The sequence below is a fragment of the Arachis hypogaea genome, chromosome 14 (assembly GCF_003086295.3).
Source record: "Arachis hypogaea cultivar Tifrunner chromosome 14, arahy.Tifrunner.gnm2.J5K5, whole genome shotgun sequence".
NCBI lineage: Eukaryota > Viridiplantae > Streptophyta > Magnoliopsida > Fabales > Fabaceae > Arachis > Arachis hypogaea.
This window is the reverse complement of record NC_092049.1, coordinates 96,686,645-96,701,956: the sequence shown is the minus strand read 5'-3', so window position 1 is coordinate 96,701,956 and position 15,312 is coordinate 96,686,645. Positions and strand designations below refer to the sequence as shown.

Sequence of the window (15,312 nt, the reverse complement as noted above, 5' to 3'; positions counted from 1 at the left end):
AGTATCAATTTCAAGAACTCCCTTCCTTTGAGGCGTCTCAGAGGTGTACATGAACTGGTTATTAGCAACCATATCAATGAGTTCCTGAGCTTCTGCAGGCATTTTTTTAGGTGAATGGATCCACCTGCAGAATGGTCCAATGACATTTTAGATAATTCAGACAGACCATCATAGAATATATCCAGGATGGTCCATTCTGAAAGCATGTCAGAAGGACACCTTTTGGTCAGTTCCTTGTATCTATCCCAAGCTTCATAGAGGGATTCACCTTCTTTCTGTTTGAAGGTTTGAACATCCACTCTAAGCTTGCTAAGCTTTTGAGGAGGAAAGAACTTGGCTAAGAAAGCCGTGACCAGCTTATCTCAAGAGTTCAGGCTATCTTTAGGTTGAGAGTCCAACCATATTCTAGCTCTTTCTCTTACAGCAAACGGGAAAAGCATAAGCCTGTAGACCTCGGGATCAATCCCATTGGTCTTAACAGTATCCCAGATTTGCAAGAATTCAGTTAAGAACTGAAAAGGATCTTCTGATGAAAGTCCATAAAACTTGTAGTTCTGTTGCATCAGAGAAACTAATTGAGGTTTCAGCTCAAAATTGTTTGCTCCAATGGCAGGGATTGAGATGCTTCTTCCATGTAAGTTGGAATTTGGTGCAGTAAAGTCACCAAGCATCTTCCTTGCATTGTTATTATTTTCGGCCATGTCTCCTTCTTTTTCGAAAATTTCTGTCAGATTTTCTGCAGAGAGTTGTGCTTTGGCTTCCCTTAGCTTCCTCTTCAGAGTCCTTTCAGGTTTAGGATTAGCTTCAACAAGAATGTTCTTGTCCTTATTTCTGCTCATATGAAAAAGAGGAGAACAGAAAAGAGGAATCCTCTATGTCACAGTATAGAGATTCCTTTATGTGAGTAGCAAAAAGAGAAAGATAAAAATCCAAACACAGGGGAGAGGAGTGGGTTCGAATTCTTAGATGAAGAGGAGTGTTAGTAAATAAATAAATAATTAGAAGGAGATGAGAGATAAGAATTTTCGAAAATCATTGAAAAGAAAAGAAAAATATTTTTGTTTTTAATTTAAATTAAAAGTTAAAATTAGAAAAAAAAGAAAAATGAAATTAAATTAAAAGTGAAAACAATTAGTAAAAAAAAGAATTTTGAAAAAGAGGAAGGTGATTTTCAAAAATTAGAGAGAGAGAATTAGTTAGGTAGTTTTGAAAAAGATGAGAATCAAACAAAAAGATAAGATTAATTGAAAAAGATTTGAAAATCAATTTTGAAAACATAAGAAGTTAGAAAAGAAGTTAGAAAAGATTTTGAAATTGATTTTGAAAAGATGTGATTGAAACTTATTTTGAAAAAGATTTGAAAAAGAAATTTAAAAAGATTTGATTTTTGAAATCAAAGTTGATTACTTGACTAACAAGAAACTAAAAAGATATGATTCTAGAGTTTAAAGATTGAACCTTTCTTACTAGGCAAGTAACAAACTTAAAATTTTTTGAATCAATCACATTAATGGTTAGTAAAGATTTTGAAATTATGAACAAGATAAGAAAAAGATTTTTGAAAATCAATTTGAAATTTTCAAAAATCATAAGAAGAAAATTGAAAAATATTTGATTTTTGAAAAGGATTTGAAAAAGATAGAATTTTTAAATGGAGAATTTGACTTGACTCATAAGAAACAACTAAATTTTAAAAAAGTTTTGAAAAAGTCAACTCAAATTTTCAAAATTTATGAGTGAAATAAGGGAAAGATATTTTTGATTTTTGAATTTTTAATGAAGAAAGAGAAAAACATCAAATTGATGCAAAACATAAAAATTTTGGATTAAAATAAAAGATGCATGCAAGAACACTATGATTTTCGAGATGAACACCAAGAACACTTTGAATGTCAAGATGAACACCAAGAACTTATTTTTAAAAATTTTTTAAGAAAAGAAAAAAAAACATGCAAGACACCAAACTTAAAAATTTTTCATGTATAGACACTAACAAATTGAAAATGCATATGAAAAATAAGAAAAGACACAACAAAAAAATATGAAGATCAAACAAGGAGACTTACCAAGAACAACTTGAAGATCATGAAGAACGCAATGCATGAATTTTCGAAAAATGCAAGAAAGAGATAAACATGCAATTGACACCAAACTTATGACTTGACACTAGATTCAAGCAATAAACATCAAATTATTTTTAGTTTTATGATTTTATTAATTTTTTTTGTATATTTTTCAAAAATTTAATTGGAAAAAGAAAAATAAGGATTTCAAAATTTTTAATAGGAATTCCAGGAATCTTGCACTGTTAGTCTAAAGCTCCAGTCCAGGAATTAGACATGGCTTACTAGCCAGCCAAGCTTTCAGTGAAAGCTCCGGTGCAAAACACTAGACATGGCCAATGGCCAGCCAAACTTTAGCAGATACAAATCAGACATACAACAGCTGATACTTCATCCAACTTCATTCTATGCTGATAAGTGGAAGCCCCAGTCCAAATGAATTATATATGGCTTTACAGCCAGCCAGGCTTCAACAAGCTTCATGAAACTCTAGAATTCCTTTTTTAAAAATTCTGAAGCCATAGAATAATTTATTTTATTTTTTTTCGAAAATAAAAACAATAAAAACAAAAACTTAAAATTAAAAAAAAATTACCTAATCTGAGCAACAAGATGAACCGTCAGTTATCCAAACTCGAACAATCCCCGGCAACGGCGCCAAAAACTTGGTGCACGAAATTGCGATCATCAACAATGGCGCCAAAGACTTGGTGCTCTCAAACGTGAATCACACTTTGTCACAACTTCGCACAACTAACCAGCAAGTGCACTGGGTCGTCCAAGTAATAAACCTTACGTGAGTAAGGGTCGATCCCACGGAGATTGTCGGCCTGAAGCAAGCTATGGTCACCTCGTAAATCTCAGTCAGGTGGATTCAAATGGTTATGGTGAATTGATAATAAAAACATAATTAAAATATAAACTAGGATAGAGATACTTATGTAATTCATTGGTGAGAATTTCAGATAAGCGTATAGAGATGCTTTCGTTCCTCCTGAACATCTGCTTTCCTACTGTCTTCATCCAATCATTCCTACTCCCTTCCAAAGCAAGCTGTATGTTGGGCATCACCGTTGTCAATGGCTACATCCCATCCTCTCTGTGAAAATGGTCCAATGCGCTATCACTGCATGGCTAATCATCTTTCGGTTCTCGATCATACTGGAATAGGATTTACTATCCTTTTGCGTCTGTCACTACGCCCAGCACTTGCGAGTTTGAAGCTCGTCACAGCCATCCCTTCCCAGATCCTACTCGGAATACCACAGACAAGGTTTAGACTTTTCGGATCTCAGGAATGGCCATCCATGGGTTCTAACTTATACCACAAAGACTCTAATATCTCGGAGTCGGTCCCCTGTATTAGATATCTAAGAGATACTCATTCTATCTCTTCTTCATGTAGAACGAAAGTGGTTGTCAGGCACGCGTTCATAGGTGAGAATGGTGATGAGCGTCACATAATCATCACATTCATCATGTTCTTGGGTGCGAATGAATATCTTAGAATAGGAATAAGCTTGAATTGAATAGAAAAATAGTAGTACTTCGCATTAATTCATGAAGAACAGCAGAGCTCTACACCTTAATCTATGGTGTGTAGAAACTCTACCGTTGAAAATACATAAGTGATGAAGGTTCAGGCATGGCCGAATGGCCAGCCCCCATAAAGGTCTAAGATAGCATAAAACTGATCAAAGATCTGATCCGAAGATGTAAATACAATAGTAAAAAGTCCTATTTATACTAAACTAGTTACTAGGGTTTACAAAAATGAGTAAATGATGCAGAAATCCACTTCTGGGGCTCACTTGGTGTGTGCTTGGGCTGAGCATTGAGCTTTACACGTGTAGAGGATTCTCTTGGAGTTGAACGCCAGTTTGTAACCTGTTTCTGGCGTTTAACTCCACTTTGCAACCTGTTTCTGGCGTTTAACTCCAGAATGCAACATGGAACTGGCGTTGAACGCCAGTTTGCGTCATCTAAACTCGGGCAAAGTATGGACTATTATATATTTCTGGAAAGCCCTGGATGTATACTTTCCAACGCAATTGAGAGCGTGCCATTTGGAGTTCTATAGCTCTAGAAAATCCAATTTGAGTACAGGGAGGTCAGAATCTAACAGCATCTGCAGTCCTTCTTCAACCTCTGAATCTGATTTTTGCTCAAGTCCCTCAATTTCAGCCAGAAATTACCTGAAATCACAGAAAAACACACAAACTCATAGTAAAGTCCAGAAATGTGATTTTTATTTAAAAACTAATAAAAATATACTAAAAACTAACTAAATTATACTAAAAACTATGTAAAAATAATGCCAAAAAGCATATAAATTATCCGCTCATCAGCTGTCTTTCGGAATATGACTCTGTTATTTAAGTGGTGGTGATGTTTCTCTAAGGAAGATTGCCCGCTCTAAAAAATGATTGTCTGCCCATGTAATAATCTAAATCCTATTCAGATGTTGTCGACTTAGGGGATTCCTCATACTAGGGGGCCATGGAGAGACATTTCTCAACTACAGATCAAGGAACAAAGAGTGCGAGAAAAAATGATTAATAGTTTATATATGGAATTAGGAAATGGGAGTAGTATTAGATTTTGGGAGGATATTTGGCTACAAGGTGTAGTTTAAAAGCCTCTTTTCCAAGGCTTTTCTCATTTTCAAATATAAAAGGATCCGTAATAAGAGAATGTAGGTTTTGAAATGGGATAGAATGGATATAGAATTTTCACTAGAGGTGAGAGCTCTTCCAACGGGAACTGGAACAATTGAATCAGCTTCATAGTGCACTTTAGTTAGCTAAGATGACGAGAGAGAGAGAGAGAGAGAGAGAGAGAGAGAGAGAGAGAGAGAGAGAGAGAGAGAGAGAGAGAGAGAGAGAGAGAGAGAAGACACAGTAGTATGAAAATTTGTTAAAACAGGAATTTATTTTACTAACTCTTTTATGCAGGTTTTGTAGATAGAAATAGTTTCGAAAGACATTGCTAGCTATAGTAATCTGACCAGCACAATATAAAAAAAAGCAAGTAATCTGACCAAAACAAAGAAAAAAGAAAAAATCAAGTTTCACCCAAATACAAATCATACTCTCAAGCCCACATATACCAATATGCTTCAAAGGATAACTGGCTGAATATAATTCATACTACCTTCATAAGCTCAATTGGTGATCCAAATCCACTCATTTATATTAGTGGCTAACTAAGCAATAGAACTCAAATTTCATCTGAACCAAAACAGAACCACCGAATCCATCCTCTTTCCTCCCTTTCCTTTCACCCACGCGAAGAACTAAAGAGAAAGGAAAGCAAATTCTAAGATGAAATGCTATGTTGCTTCGAGTAATACCTAGAGAAGAAAGAGAAACTCATTTTTTCATTCTATCATCATACATCTAAGAAGAAAAAGTTGTCATACCTCTCATTGGGCACCCAATCAGAAGAAAGAAAAATAAATGTCTAATCAAAACACAATCAAAAGAAAAAACAATAATTTGTTTTCATATACATGTAAGAAATTTGCTTGATGATATCTTCTTCCCTCTGCACTACCATTTCGAAAAATATGGAGAAAAATAGAGGCAGTTTTTTTTCTGCTATAAATCAATGGGTAAAATTATTTTTAGGCGGCAAAACATAAGATTAAGGGTTTGGATTTATCAAGTCCATTGAGGATCTGTTTTCAAGAAAGCTGCGTTACTTGTCTCTGATTTCAAATTCCTAATTTTTAGGGATGATCAAAGAAAGAAAAAGAAAGACCTCAACTAGCCCTAGATTCAAGAAGTTGACTTTGTGAAGTAAACCTCAGTTTAGAAAAAACAGAGCTAATACAAATCGAAAAATCACTTTAGAGTGTAAATAAGGAGAGAGAATCCGAATTGAGAGAAGAGTGAAAATCTCACAATTTATTTTTATAAATTGGAGTTCCTTATTTTTAGAAATTATTTTATTATAAGTAATTAAGTTAATTTTATAACTCTTTGAATTTAATCAAATTCATATTCTTATATATATTTTTTATGATGAAATATTTTACATAACTAAAACTATAATTCTAGTAATTTATAAGTAATAAAAATTATATGTATATTTTAATTAGAGTAATTGATATTTTTAATTTAAAAATAGAGTTTAGTTAATATTATTATCGAGTTCTAAATCCGTCGATATGAGTAAATATCGGTAATTTTCGGTGACCTTAGCTTAGCTTTGCTAATGCTTCATCAAATATCTTTTATCCTTAAGTTACTAATGTCCTTTATATTAGTAACTCATATATATTTAACCCTAAAATAATTTGGACAAAGGAAAAAAATTACTCACATATTATTAGTTGCCGATTTATCATTATTATATTATTAACATTATTTATTATTATTATTATTATTATTATTATTATTATTATTATTAGTTAATTTTTCTTAGGCGAATGCCATTAAGAAAATAGTGATAAGGAAATTAATATGACATGTAAATCATGTAAAATTAATAAATAATTTATTAATAAATTAATTTTAATAATAAAGATTAGAAATACAAATTTTGTAGTAAAATGAGATAGAGCTAATTAAAACAAGAATTTTGACTCTAATTTCAAAAAATTTAATCCAAGATTGAATCAAACGGGCCAAACTAAACAAACCAGACCCAAAACCGGCCCAAGGCCAATCCAATTTCATTTCCACTTCTTCCTTCCTTAGCTTTGTTTCACGCTGGAAACTTAAGGAAGGGGCCGGGAAGAAACCCTATTAGTAACCCTTGCTCCGATTTCAATTTTCAATAACTTTCAATTCGGAGCTTCGATCGCCGCAGCGTTTGCGGTCACACGTTCTTCACGTCGAATTTTTGGGGTTTGGTTGCTTAAAGTTGATGTCTTGATGGTTAGGCCCAAATTAAACTTGATGGATTAGCGAGTTCCGCTTATTTGAGGTACGAATAAGGTAAGGGCTCTCTAAACCTTGTGAATTTTTGGACTATTGTGTGATGAGTGTTATATATATATATATATGGTAATGTGATTTAGGTGTGTATATTTGAAATTGGAGCTTGAATTGTGGACACTTGAGGTTTGGTGGAGTTTGGGTGTTATTGCCTTGGTGATTTTGGACTTTGGGGGCTGTGTTTGGCTTCGGTGAGTTGCCTTGGGAAATACGTGAAAATCAGCCAAGGTATGGTTTAGGTTTCGCGTATTTAATATATAATATTCTGTAAAAACTTAGGCTAGTGACTGGTGTACGAATCCCCACGCTTCATACAGCTGAACTAGCAAGTGCACTGGGTCGCCCAAGTAATACCTGAGTGAGTTAGGGTCGATCCCACGAGAATTGTGGTTTGAAGCAAGCTAGGGTTATCTTGCAGGTCTTAGTCAGGTGGAGAGAAGAGTTGTCAGATTTATGAGATCTAAACTAGGTTGATATGTTTACAATGATAATCTTAAATCTTAGATGGTTAAGGCTTGGAGTTGCTTTGTCCTTCTGGATTAACTCTAGTGTTACTGTCTTCTTCAATTTTGAATGATTTCTTCAATGGCAGGCTGTATGTGATTGATGCTGGTTTGAGCAGCTGCCAATACTCCTTCAGATCTGAACACTAAGGTTAGTGCGCATCCAGTCTGATTGAGGGTGAAGCTCCTGCAGTCCATTCTCCTTAATGATCCTACTCAAACGCTACAGACAAGGTCAGATCTTCCGGATCAGAGAATGCTGCACCTTTGGATTCTAGACGCTTCCACAGAGACCCTAATCTCCCCGTACCTCGACTTAACTGGTGTCTCAAGAAGTCCCCAACGAAGTCGTGGATTAGCCGTCTGTGAGATGTATAATTATGCTGGCGGTTCAATGCTTTCCAATCACGTATTCACACAAAGCCAAGAAGACACGGGTGGTTGTCAGGCACACGGTCTTGGTATGATGAACGAAGATGATTGTTATGGGTCACCCTGTTCATCATGATGAAAAATGAATATACATCTTAGAATTGATCAAACACGGATTGAAGAGAAACAGTAATACTTTTATTAATTTATAGAACTCAGCAGAGCTCCTCCCCTCAACCTAGGAGGTTTAGAAACTCATACTGATAGGAAATACAATGATAAAAACGAAATATGGCGGATCCCCCTTAATGAGAGGTGTAAAAGTTCTTTAAATTCTAAGTTATTTATGAAGGATTACATAAGAAAGGATAAAACAGTCTTTTAGTGTTAAAATCCACTTCTGAGGCTCACTTAGTAAGTGTTTGGGCTGAGCTTTGATGAGATCCACGTGCTCTGAGGCCTCTAGGGCATTGAACATTGGCTAGGGAATCCTCTTTGGGCGTTTAGACGCTGGTTTCCTCCTTTGGGCGTTGGACGCCTGGAATAGGGCAGGAGACTGGCGTTGGACGCCAGTTTTGGGCCTTCTAATCTAAAGCAAAGTATGAACTATTATACATTGCTGGAAAGCATTGGAACTCAGATTTCGATAGTCGTTAAGAACGCTCCATTTGGACTTCTGTAGCTCCAAAAAAGCTGTTTTGAGTGCAAGGAGGTCAGATCCAAACTGCATCTACAGTGCTTTCTCTGTCTCTGAATCAGACTTTTGCTCCAGCTCCTCAATTTCAGCCAGAAAATACCTGAAATTGCATAAAAATACACAAACTCATAGTAGAATCCAAAAATGTTAATTTAACACTAAAACCTATGAAAACTTAATAAAAATTAAACAAAACATACTAAAACTATATGAAAACAATGCCAAAAATCGTATAAAATATCCGCTCATCACAACACCAAACTTAAGCTGTTGCTTGTCCCCAAGCAACTAAAAACACAGTAGGTTAAAAGGAAGAGTAAGATACAATAAATCTCAGAGTTTTCAATGAAGCTTAGTTTCAATTAGATGAGCGAGACTTAGTAGCTTTTTGCTTCTGAATAGTTTTGGAATTTCACTATCCATTGAAATTCAGAAATGTTGGTCTCTTTAGGAACTTAGAATCCAGATGATATTATTGACTCTCCTAGTTCAGTTCTTTTTTATTCTTGAACACAACTTTTAGAGTCTTGGCCGTGACCCTAAGCACTTTGTTTTCCAGTATTACCACCGGATACATAAATGTCACAGACACTTTAACTGGGTGAACCCTTTCGGATTGTGATTCAGCTTTGCTAGAATCCCCAGATAGAGGTGTCTAGAGTTCTTAAGCACACTCTTTTTGCTTTGGATTACGACTTTAGCTACTCAGTCTCAAGATGTTCACTTGACACTTTCACACCACAAGCATATGGTTAGGGACAGCTTGGTAGAGCCGCTTAGGCCAGGATTTTATTCCTTGTAAGCCCCCTAACCATTGATGCTGAAAGCCTTGGATCCTTTTACCCTTGCCTTTTAGTTTAAAGGGTTATTGGCTTTTTGCTCTTGCCTTTTGGTTTAAAGAGCTATTGGCTTTTTCTGCTTTTTATTTATTTATTATTTATTTTCGCCATTTTATTTTTTTTTCGTATGCATATATTATCAACATGCTTTTTCTTTTTCTTTTGCTGCTTTTTCTTGCTTCAAGAATCAATTTTTAGATTTTTCAGATTACCAAAATGATCCTACTCAAAACGCCACAGACAAGGTCGGATCTTCCAGATCAGAGAATGCTGCACCTTTGGATTCTAGCCTCTACCATAGAGACCCTAATCTCCCCATACCTCGGCTGAACTGGTGTCTCGAGAAGTACCCAACGAAGTCATGGATTAGCCGTCTGAGAGATGTATAATCAAGCTGGCGGTTCGATGCTTTCCAGTCAAGTATTCACACGAACCCAAGAAAACACGGGTGGTTGTCAGGCATGCGGTCTTGGTATGAAGAACAAAGATGATTGTCATGGGTCACCCCATTCATCATGTTGAAAAACGAATATACATCTGAGAATTGATCAAATACGGATTGAAGAGAAACAGTAATACTTTTATTAATTCAAGGAACTCAGCAGGGCTCCTCCCCTCAACCTAGGAGGTATAGAAACTCATATTGATAGGAAATACAATGATAAAAATAAAATATGGTAGATCCCCCTTAATGAGAGGTGTAAAAGTTCTTTAAATACTAAGCTAATTACTAAGGATTACATAAGAAAGGGTAAAACAGTCTTTTAGTGCTAAAATCCACTTCTGAGGCCCACTTGGTGAATGTTTGGGCTGAGCTTTGATATGATCCATGTGCTATGAGGCCTCTAGGGTGTTGAACGCTAACTAGGGGTCCTCTTTGGGTGTTTGGACATTGGTTTCCTCCTTTGGGCACTGGACGCCAGGAATAGGGCAGGAGGCTAGCGTTGGATGCCAGTTTTGGGCCTTCTAATCTGAATCAAAGTACAGACTATACATTGCTAGAAAGATCTGGAAGTCCACTTTTCGGAGCCATTGAGAATGCTACATTCGGACTTTTGTATCTCCCGAAAAACTCTTTCAAGTGCAAGGAGGTCAGATCCAGACAGCATCTGCAGTGCTTTCTCTGTCTCTGTATCAGACTTTTGCTTCAGCTCCTCAATTTCACCCAGAAAATACCTGGAATTGCATAAAAATATACAAACTCATACTAGAATCCAAAAATGTGAATTTAACTCTAAAACCTTTGAAAACTTAATAAAAATTAAACAAAACATACTAAAAATTATATGAAAACAATGCCAAAAAGCGTATCAAATACCCACTCATCAGTGACCCTAAGATAGGAACTGAATTTTATGTATGTGATTAGTGATTGGTGGATGTTTATATGGGAGCTTGTATGTGTAATGTGTGTAATTTGATATGAGTATGATGGTTTGATGATGATTGATGTGGGTAATTAAGCTAGAATGCTATATGATGATTGATGATGATTTTGTTGGTTAATTGAGGAATTGTGTATGAGATTATGTAAAGTTGAGGTATGGTTGACTCTAGTAGGATCTGGGAATTATAATGCTGTAAATGGTATGTTGTGGTGCTATTTATATAAGTAGAATGTAGGAATTAAGTTTGTTTTGATGAAAAAAAGAGGTTTATAAACTTTTGTGAAAATCTTATTTTTGGTCAAACTTCGGCGAGCCATAACTTGGCTTCCGGACTCCTAAATTGTTTCAAACTTCTTTTACATAAAAATTGGGTCCGTGAAGTTTACGCCGTTCAAAGAACAAAAGAAAAATGATTTAAAATGAAAAAAATTATGCACGTCGGAAGTTCGGAGTGCAAATTGAAGATTCTGCAGCATTCAGCATTTTTACTATTCTGCATAAGCTTGCGTACGCGACTATCTACACGCGACGCGACCAACCTTTTCGGGTGGGACATCTCACGTACGTGAGCAAGGTGCTTGTGTACGCAAGGAAGGGAAAAGTACACCCACGCGTACGCGTGACCTTTCATTAATGCACTCCTACGCGTACGAGTGGCCCACGCATACGCTTGGACCCTGTTTTAGCAATTTAAAGTTTTGTATTTTAAAACTAAATTTTGAATTTCTAAACCTCTATTTTCATTCCCTTGGCCCTAGATCTTGTTAGTAAGCCTAGTAATAGGAAGAAGTTAGGAAGTTTTGGTAACTTAGAGATGAAGAAAGATTTCTAAAAGATAATTTGTGGTTAGAGAAGATAGTATTCAATTGATAAAGATGATGAAAGTGGTATATGAGGCAATTAAGAGAGTAAAGTCACATTGAGAATGATGTGTGAGATAGTTGTTGATATTAAATAATTGAAAATGATGAGATGAAATATGAATTATTATTGAGAATAAAAAAATGATATTTATGAGAAATGATTGAATATATTGAGCTTGGGGTGTTGTCTTCCCCATGTCAGCTCGGGGTGTTGTCTTTCCATGTCAGCCTGGGATTTGTACCACGGATAATATTGAGCTTGGGGTGTTGTCTCCCCCATGGCAGCTTGGGATCCTGCATATGGTTATCATTGAGCTTGGGGTGTGTCTCCCCCATGTCAGCTTGGAATTCTTTCCATGGTTAATTTCTACAGTTGGTTACAGGACATGTCGGGCTGGCTACGTAACCGACAGTTGATATCAACAGCCATAAGATAGGCATACATCATGTGCATATTATATTATTTGCTTGCTTGTACTATATGGGATTGCCAACATGATTATAATCTGCTATTTGTTATAATTATTATCTGCATTACTTGTGAACTACTTGTGTCTGCCTTGTTTTGCTTGTTTGTCTGTGCAACTCATAGGAGATGGAGAAACGGAGGAAAGATGGGAAAAGATTAGTGTGTAGGTTAAGTTTGGTTAGGTTGAGAACCTTTAGACGACCACCTATTTATGGCTTCTGTTTTTAGTTTCTTAAACTTTATATCTGAGAATCGGCGTTCTAGGAATGCCTCTGGCATTTCCATGACCTTATAACTTTTGTACGTGGCACCTTTACCATGCTGAGAACCTTCGGTTCTCATCCCATACTATGTTGTTGTTTTCAGATACAAGTCGAGAGGCACCTCGCGAGGCGTCTGGATTTCCGCGGTGAAGTGGAATATTTTGGAGCCCTACTTTTGATATTTTGATATATATATATTAGACTCTCCTCATGTGTATATTACTACTTTGCTAATGAACCTCCTAGAGGTTCTATGGACAACTAGTGCTTTTAGCCATGTTCCTTTGGGCTCAAGGTTGTAGATTATGTATGTAAATATTCTCCGGCCAGCCTTAGCTTCACAGGCTGAATTAGGAGCTTGTTATTATGTACCTTTTGGTTCTCTATTCCTGGTTTCTGTTATATCATGCTTGTAACTTTTGTTTTCTTCTCATGCAAGTAATCCATATTTCTGAGCATTGCGCTTTCTATTTTGCGATGTTTGTTTTACTTGTTTATCAAGACTCCTAGTATACTATTTCCTTTTCATTTTTATCATTATATATATTTTATTTTAGACGTCGTAATACCAGACCACCTCTGTTTTACAGCTTAAGCGTAAGGCTCTGTGTGGTAGGGTGTTACATTATGGTATCAGAGCAGTTCAATCCTATAGAGCCTGAGGGACGGACTGATTATGCTTCTATGCATTCTTTGTGCGTGTATTTATGTGCTATTAGGATATCTAATTGATATATGGCATAAACGTTCATGAGCATGAATTTGGGACTTGAAGCACTAGACTTGCGATATTGAGACTGATCAACTTGATATCACTTGTTTGGTGTGTTTAGGAACCAGATGTCGACTCACGGAGGCGGTCGCTGGCGAGGCAGAGGTAGAATAGGAAACTCTAATCCTGAACTGACAGGGAATGATCCTGTAGACTTTATGGCTACCCTGGGAAATATGGCTGCGGCTATGCAGGCGACAGCCGAAGCGCTGGGAGACCAGATGAACCATAGGAATAACGGGAATAATGGTGATAAGGGTCCTATGACGCTTACTTCTTTCATGAATGTTCACCCCCCTCCGACCTTCAGGGGAACTTCAAACCCCACTGAGGCAGATAATTCGATTCAGGCGATCAAACGAGCACTGCAGGCTCAGCAGGTTCCCGAGGAACAGTGGGTTGAATTTGGGACTTATTAGCTACAAGGCGAGGCCCAATATTGGTGGCAGGATACACGACGTATCCTGCAGCCAGACGGTATTGTAATCTCTTGGGAGGTGTTCTGCACAGAATTTTACAGAAAGTATTTTCCAAGCTCGGTCAGAAATGCCAAAGAACTTGAATTGCTTCAATTAAAACAAGAGCAGATGACTGTTACTGAATATACTAACAAGTTCGAAGAATTGTTTCACTTTTCCCGAATCCGTCAAGGTGTGCCTGAAGACTTTGCTGAGTGGAAATGCATTAAGTATGAGGGAGGCCTACGGAGTAATATTCTGAGCTTCGTTGTACCGATGGAGATCAAGGTCCTTTTCATGCTCGTAAATAAGAGTCGAGTGACGGAAGAGTATGTGAGGCAGGCAGCAGTAGATGAGGGTGATCACTGAACCTCTGTTATGAGAGATCAAGGAAGGAATTTGGCGCCTAGAGGTCAAGATTTCAAGTGAGGCAACAATATTCCACAGCAACATCAAGGTCAAAGAAACTTCCAGAGGTTCAACAATAACAACAACCAGGGAAGAGGATACGAAAAACAGGCTCAGTTTCTACAAGATGACTTGACTTGTAGGAGGTGTAGAAGGTACCACCCGAACACTCCATGTAGGGCAGGTTGGGATGTATGTTATTACTGTGGGAGAACCGGGCATATGTCCTGGAATTGCCCAGAAAAGAAGAGTAAGGAAGCTAGAAGAGCTCCGCAGGCGGGACAAATGTACACCATGGCGGCGGATGGTACTGAGGGCACAGATGCTCCGATTAGAGGTAATGGTGAATTAGTAATTGAAATTTTGACTGCCTTGCATGATAATGACCTGTAGTACTCGTCATAATGCATTACTGAGCTGTGAGAATTGAGATTTCCAAGGGAATGATCGAATGATGAATTCCAATTGGTGAGATAAAACGACGTTTGGATTGGCTTAGATGGAGTGACTAGGTTCTTGGAGAATAATAACTAGAGTTATGTAGTAGAAGAGGGTTGAAAGAGTAAGCATAATATTTGAGCCATAGGTTAGGGATCGGGAGTGTTAAGAGTGGTGTGACGAGACTATTAGAATCGGTAGAGCTTAAGAGCTTGAAGGAGTATAAAATTGAAAATGAAATCCGTTCAATCAAATGTTCCCGGTATGAAGCACCAGTTATGTCAAGGGAAGAGAAGATAATAACTTAATGAATGATATGTGAGGAGTCTCGGCGAGTCAACCTAGTTTTTCCTTTGGTAACTTACACTAGAGTCTATTTTAAATTTCTCCTGAAAAGAGCTTGAGTCTTGGTGCATGAATCCCCACACTTTTGTACAGCTGTACCAGCAAGTGCACTGGGTTGTCCAAGTAATACCTAAGCGAGTCAAGGTCGATCCCACGAGGATTGTTCGTTTGAAGCAAGCAATGGTTATCTTGCAGGTCTTAGTTAGGCGAAATCAAAAGGTTGTAGGATTACGGAGTAGTATTAGGATTATTGGAATCAGTAATTGGAATATAGTTGAAAATTGGAGTTGCTTTGTCTTTCTGAATTGACTCTGGTATCACTGTCTTCTCTACTTGTGAATGATCTCTTCTATAGCAGGCTGTATGTGATCAAAGCCATTGCCCGTGGTCATTGATCTCCTCTGCTCCAGATCAAACACCATTGCCCGTGGTCATCCAATCTGACGGAGGGTGAAGCTCTAGCAGTACATTCTCTTGGCGATCCTACTCAT

At 37.0% G+C, this 15,312-nt stretch overlaps 1 non-coding gene across 1 annotated transcript; it reads left to right on the top strand.

The window, feature by feature from the left end:
- The first annotated feature begins 200 nt into the window (after positions 1 to 200).
- On the top strand, positions 201 to 308 carry LOC112745052 (small nucleolar RNA R71). The gene has a single exon (XR_003173000.1). It is a non-coding gene; the product is annotated as a small nucleolar RNA R71 (small nucleolar RNA).
- The last annotated feature ends 15,004 nt before the right edge of the window (positions 309 to 15,312 follow it).